This window comes from Temnothorax nylanderi, unplaced genomic scaffold (genome assembly GCF_030848795.1).
Source record: "Temnothorax nylanderi isolate EJ_2023f unplaced genomic scaffold, tnyl_v1.0 TNYL_tig0741_pilon, whole genome shotgun sequence".
Lineage (NCBI taxonomy): Eukaryota > Metazoa > Arthropoda > Insecta > Hymenoptera > Formicidae > Temnothorax > Temnothorax nylanderi.
The window spans coordinates 12309-19611 of NW_027249803.1; the positions used below are offsets into that span (position 1 = coordinate 12309).

The window sequence follows — 7303 nt, forward strand, 5'->3', positions numbered from 1 at the left end:
GGCATTGGTGCTTGAAAATGTTAAAGGAAGGGGAATTATCCCTTTCCTTATAATTTTTCATCTGCGCGCGCCATCCAATTTTCTAAAACGTTGCAAACGGAATTAACGTTTTAACTAGTGTTACGAAGTCAAAATCAATCGAGTCTCATCGTTCGAAGCGACAACTTCAACAGTGAAAAAAGTATACCTTTTACGGAGAAATAAGAACAATGGCTGGTCGCAGTGAAGACGTAAATAATTCTGAGAAGTGGATGTTCACTCACGACATTCCCGATAAGGGATTTCGCGGCTTCGAGGGAAGCAGCACAAGTATGAATTATTACGTACCGTACCCTCGTGAAAAATCGGAACCTCGTTATACGCCTAAGCCTCGTGAAGTTTCATCGGACGAGCGCAAAACGTAAGTATTACTTTACATAAATTTTTTAAAATTTATTTTTTCTAATTTTATTAATTTATCTACTTTATTTTTCTACAGTTTCAATAAATCGGAACCTCGTTATACGCCTCGTATCTTGGGCAGACGATTTGCCCTGACAGTCACGGCTTACAAGTATTTGGATATCGGAATCAATGTGGGATCTACATCCTTTGTGGAATTGATTCTTGGCGACAATCGGGGAAATCAGATCGTGTTTCCTCATGCAACGTGGACAACGATCATCGAAAGACGCATGGATATCGAACAACTCATGCAGTCGACTGTCGGTTCATCGCTGCGTATTCGAGATCTAATTATAGAACTTGTTAAAATGCGTGACGCTAATATTGTAAAACTTATGTTGCGCGATACATGCTTATACATGATACCAGCAACTATATTATTTTTGTTTGAAATCAAACAATGTGTCGAACATGTATATTTCAATTTATGTCAAAATATACAGCATGTTAGTAATAAATATAAACATTTTGTAACAATCTTGCGATAAAATCATATCACGGATAAATGTCAGGCGAGAAAAGTACTGAGTGAGGTGTCCGATGGAAGTTCGCTCATAGATTGCGAACTATTAGCTTTCGCCTTGGATAACATTGTATATGAAGCAAAAATGTAAATAACGAATAAAATTAAATATTAGCATAAATAGTGGCAAAATTATTTTTCAATCTATCTTTCCGTTTTCATCTAACATTAGCCTCCTCACGTACGAACTTGTCCGTTCCTGTCTTCCACTCTCATTTCCCCACAAAAAGAAAAAAGGTACTCTCGGCCCAGTGGACCCAAGTGATCTTGAAAGAGCCTCTACCTGCGTTCAACTAAAATCTATTGTTTAAGTCACGTAAATATGGTTTTGTTGATTTTGGAACGTAGACCTAGAAAAAATGATCTTCGGCACCATAATTATTTATTTATTTAATTTTCTATTTATCTATTTTTTATTTATCTATTCATTAATCTATTTAATTTTCTATTAATCTATTTAATTTTTTTTAATTTATCTATTTATTAATCTATTTAATTTTTTATTTATTAATCTATTTAATTTCTTATTTATTTATTTTTTAAATTTATTCCCCTCCCCCAATCCCGCCACCCACCACCCCCTCCCCTCCCCCCCTCCACGTCGATGACGTCATCCCCCCTCCACGAACTGGGACCCTATTCTTGAAACGAGGACCCTAGATATCGCATGGGATATCGCATACGATACTAAATGGTATTCTTGAATGAATGAGATGTATCGTATGCGAGAAAATATCGAACGATTGGTATCGAGTGGATAAATCGCGATAAAAGTGAGGTTATTCGATGTGAGGTGAACTCAATTTGTAGTGGCAATGGATATGGCATATGAAAATGCTATTCAGCTTTATATCGCTGAACAATTGGAAAATATTTATAATTTTAATGAAAAACCGCGTTTTCACATAAGGGATGATCCATTTCAATTACCAGAACGACAGTTCAGAAATATTTTTTGATTGAAAAAAGAATCAACAAACAGGCTTATTAATATTGTAGAAGACAATTTAATAGAACCGTCACGGTCTTCAGCTTTGGACGTAACTGTACAAGTATGTACAACACATGCAGAATATAAATTATTTATTATATGTATAATAAAACTTTTTTCTAGGTTTTAGCTGCATTACGTTTTTATGCATCAGGCAGCTATCAGAATTGCATAGGAAGAAATATTCACATGGCTATTAGTCAACCTTCGATCAGCAGATGTGTTCAAAATGTGACTAATATTCTTAATTTACCAGAAATATTTAACAATTAGGTGTGCTTTCCTAACAACCTTCAGAAGCTGCAACAACTACGTAACAAGTGAGGATATATTGAGAAAAATTATACAGGATTATGTGCACACAATCATGCTCTATCACATTATATATATATATATATATATTGTGACGTTGCAGTTTCGCTGCATAGTTGCAGCGCCCCGCCGCCGTCACAAGGCGCGGGTTTCGCGACCTTTTTCACGCCCGAGGACGGTTCAACGAATCGATGCGAGATCTCCAGGGGCATATTATAATTGCGTTACAAATTACTGATCCCTTTTATTTTATTTTGTATCATTTGCGTGGCGCCTCACCGAGCCGAAGACCGGAGTTTCCTGAGAGGATGCAGAGGACGCGAAAGCGGAGTCGACGAGAAGGGTAACGGCGAGAGACCGGACGACGGAAAGCGGATCGAAGCGACTCGCGGGCCGCCGAGAGCGACGGAGCGCAGGAAAACACGCGCGCGGCGCGTGACACAGCGGCGGGCGGACCCATAATGGCAGGGCCCCGGGACGCCGGGGCTAAATCAGCTCATCTGCCCTCCTCACACTGCTGACCGGATTCCGGGATAGGCGGCCGCCATTCCCGAACCGAAAAGGAGGAACACGGAGGCAGACACGTCCCGTCCGCCGCCGGGAAGAATCCCGGAAAAGTTGCCGCGCGAGCGAAGGGCCGTTTAGCGCCCTGCGGAAAGCCGTAATTCACGGCCCTACGCACGAATCCGCCGCGAGCCTGCGAGCTCACCCCTCATTGGTCCGCGCTCCAACGTCGCGGGGCCGCGTACGCCCGGGGTGGGGTGCGCTATCGATTCCGCCATCGAGCAAAATTTCGGGAGCATTCGTGGATCGTCCTCGATAACCGACGCACGTCAAAGGCCAAGTCGCGATATTCTCTTCGCGTTAAGTCGCATTTTGGGAGCTGAGTACGACGTCCGGCTGCTCTCTTTCGACCCTTGGGACGACGGCGAGGACCCTCGGGAGAGAATCTGCCTACGGTGAGGTTGCCTCGGTAACGTTTTATGTAAAGCCACGACACCGCTCCCCGGGTCGCGCTCTCGCTCGGGAAAATTCGCGATAATTAGCGTATTCGCCGACAAGGCGTATTTAGCGATCGATAGCGAGAGCGAGGGGCACCGGAATGGTCTCGTGGCCGTGGGATCGCGATCGAAATCTACGAACCTCTGGAGATCGCGGTAGGCGCGTCGATGACGACGTTCGATATCGCGAATACGCCATTTCTCGCGCCCTTCACGTTCACGACCGCGTGTCTCGTTATGCGTAGTATTGCGCCCGGTCGAATCGTAGATTCTGCACGCGATATTAATGGCGTCAGAGGGATATTCGCGTTGGTTTAATTGCGTTACTTACGATTCGCGTTCGGGCATTTAGACTATCCTCGCGATATCGGCTGCGTTGAGATATTATTCGCGGTAGGATGTGGTTCGCCTTAAGATACCATCCGCGTCGACCTAAGGTTGCGTCTCGTTATTACTCGCGGTAATTCCGTAATCTTTCTCGCGTTAATTCGAGTATTTCGCGTTATGCCGAGTGTCTCGGCGCATCATTTTTCGCGTTGGACGATTGCTGACGATCGCGGGTGTTGCGTTCGATCAGAATCACTTGCGTATTCTCCGTTTCGTGCGTTAGGATAAATCGGTCATTTCGCGTTAGTTATAGCATTGGTCGCGGTAATTCCGTCTATTTTCTCGCGTTAGTTTAGTATTTCGCGTTACATCAAGCGCCCCGGCGCCTTATTCTTCGCGTGAGGATATCCCTGGCGATATCACATGTTGCGTTCGTTCCTTCTTGCGTTGGGACGTTACTCGCGTCGCGCTCGTGCGTTAGTTTAAGATTATTCTTTGCGTTAGTTTAAGATTACTCTTTGCGTTAGTTTAAGATTATTCCCTGCGTTAGATTGAGATTATTACTTGCGTTAGAGTAAGATTCTTATGGCGACAGAATCCCTGCACGGGTTTGGGAACTTGCGTTCACGCGCTCCAAGCGTGGCGCATTATCATTTCGCGGTATTTCGCGCTATTATTTCGCGTTGATTTCCGTTATGTCGTAGGCAGTCGTAATTTGTACCGATATTCTATGTGATTTGTCCGCGAACCCTTCTACTATTATTAGCTGTGAAATTATATGATCTCGATGATTTTGTAAGTTTAGTTTTCCTCACACGTTCTCTTGCTGCGCCTTCCGCGCGTTTACTGAGTTAACGTAATTTTCCGTTTATTTCTGGCGTCCGCGTTATCATATTTTGTATTCGAAATTTGACGCCCGCGTTATCTACCACCTGCTATTTGCTTTTGTTTTGAAAGCCACATTGGCACTTACTGTTCCATCCAGAAATTTCTACCGAATAAATGTTATCTTTTATCTGTTAACCGCTTGAGTTCGTGATCTTGATTATTTTGCGTCACCCCGCCGAATACCGCGCTGCCCTTCATCAACCCCGCCCTGCTATTAGGTCGAGCTAGCCACTCCCTCGCACACCGACTCATTTCGTTTTGCGTCTCGTTTTTGGTTTCTCGCGATTTCGCGGACGCGAATTTACGCGTCTGGCGCCCAACATTAGAATCTTTTCGTGGAGTGTCGGAGGTGCGAGAGAATCACCGGAGAGGCCTATCATCCCGCTCTCCTTTCCCCTTTTGATCCGGCACACGTCCCGGACCGCTCCGGGAGTGAAAAAGTCGTGACAATATATATATATATATATATTGTAACAATATATATATATATATATATATATATATATATATATATATTGTAATATATATTATAGATATATATATACAGGGTGTCACTGAATGTTTGGTACTTTTCTCATATTTAGATAGAGCGAGCCAAACTGAGTCGAAAAGTCATGTACCATTTTGCAATTTTCGCGATAGTTGATGAGTTATTAATGATTAAAAATCGCCGTATTGGCCCGCCCACCGCCAAATCCAAGCGCGCGGTGAGATGCGGCCGCTCCGCGGTCGGCGTGCGGGCAGTTGTTTACTACAAGCGGCGATGATGACACGGCGCGACGCACGAGCGGCGCGTAACGCCGGGCCCCCGTCCTGAGCGATGATAGTTTCTCGCCTTTTTTAAACAGAAATAAAATTTTCTAACATAGAAAAATTTTTTGTGCGTACGTATGTACATACGTGTGTACATGCATACACACAGGAACATATCAATTGTACTGCTTAAAAAAGCGATTACTCAATTTACTTTTTTTTTTTAGTAAGTAACGGTTGTCTTTAAGAAAGAATATTTTCTTGATGATAGTCTTAAAATGTACAAATTTTAGAAAGAGTCTTTATCATGTACTCGAAAGAAGAATTTATACTCCTTCAAAGAACATAATAAAATTTTATCAAAGAAAAGTCAAAATAATAAATAAAGTAATATGAGGACCCTCGAGATTAAAATAGGAGAAGTCAAGGCTATGAGGGTCAGACGCAGATCACAGTGCGTAATATCAGAAATAACTGATTTATTCGTCGTTTTGATACATTACATCGATCCGTACGTTTTGGCTCAGCTTTGAGCCATCTTCAGCGGTAGTTACAGAAGTTAAGTTACACGTTCTCCGTACCGTATGGTGAGTAGTTTACTGATTCAATGTATCAGAAACATTGACCAATTGATCGATATCTTTAAATTTGTTCAATTAATATTGAGATATTAAAAAGATCCCTTAGAAAACTCACCATTCGGTCTGAAAAACGTGGAATACAGAGCCATTTACATAATGAATACTCTCTGCGAGAAGACTTGACGATCTTGTCGACACGACACACAATGATATGAAAGGTCTTGCAAGAAGAGGCATGTCGTAGGTCAACACACCGGCGAGGATTATAACAAAGCACGATTTGACACCGTCACAATATTACATGTACCAATAGTAAAACCCCGATTTGCCAACGACCAAAGTTCATGAGCATGGATTACAATTTGCTCAAAACCGTGACATATGCATGATGCAAAAAATCCGTGTCATTTTGAGACGGTGTCAAATCGTGCTTTGTTATAATCCTCGCCGGTGTGTTGACCTACGACATGCCTCTTCTTGCAAGACCTTTCATATCATTGCTGTGCATGTGTCGTGTCGATAAGATCGTCAAGTCTTCTCGCAGAGAGTATTTATTATGTACATGGCTCTGTATTCCACGTTTTTCAAACTGAATGGTGAGTTTCCTAAGGGATCTTTTTAATATCTCAACATTAATTGAACAAATTTACAGATATGGATCAATTGGTCTATTTTTCTGATACTTTGAATCAGTATACTCACCATACGGTACGGAGAACGTGTAACTTAATTTCTGTAACTACCGCTGAAGATGGCTCAAAACTGAGCCGAAACGTACGGATCGATGTAATGTATCAAAACGACGAATAAATCAGTTATTTCTGATATTACGCACTGTGATCTGCGTCTGACCCTCATAGCCTTGACTTCTCCTATTTTAATCTCGAGGGTCCTCATATTACTTTATTTATTATTTTGACTTTTCTTTGATAAAATTTTATTATGTTCTTTGAAGGAGTATAAATTCTTCTTTCGAGTACATGATAAAGACTCTTTCTAAAATTTGTACATTTTAAGACTATCATCAAGAAAATATTCTTTCTTAAAGACAACCGTTACTTAATAAAAGAAAAAAAGTAAATTGAGTAATCGCTTTTTTAAGCAGTACAATTGATATGTTCCTGTGTGTATGCATGTACACACGTATGTACATACGTACGCACATAAAATTTTTCTATGTTGTTAGAAAATTTTATTTCTATTTAAAAAAGGCGAGAAACTATCATCGCTCAGGACGGCGGCCCGGCGTTACGCGCCGCTCGTGCGTAATCATCGCCGCTTGTAGAAAACAACTGCCCGCGCGCCGACCGCGGGGCGGCCGCATCTCGCCGCGCGCTTGGATTTGGCGGTGGGCCGGGCTAATACGGCGATTTTTAATCATTAATAACTCATCAACTATTGCGAAAATTGCAAAATGGTACATGACTTTTCGACTCAGTTTGGCTCGCTCTATCTAAATATGAGAAAAGTACCAAACATTCAG

At 42.0% G+C, this 7303-nt stretch overlaps 1 pseudogene; it reads left to right on the forward strand.

Moving 5' to 3' along the window:
- Nucleotides 1–209: 209 nt before the first annotated feature.
- LOC139785119 (uncharacterized) lies at nucleotides 210–1058 on the forward strand (annotated as a pseudogene).
- The last annotated feature ends 6245 nt before the right edge of the window (nucleotides 1059–7303 follow it).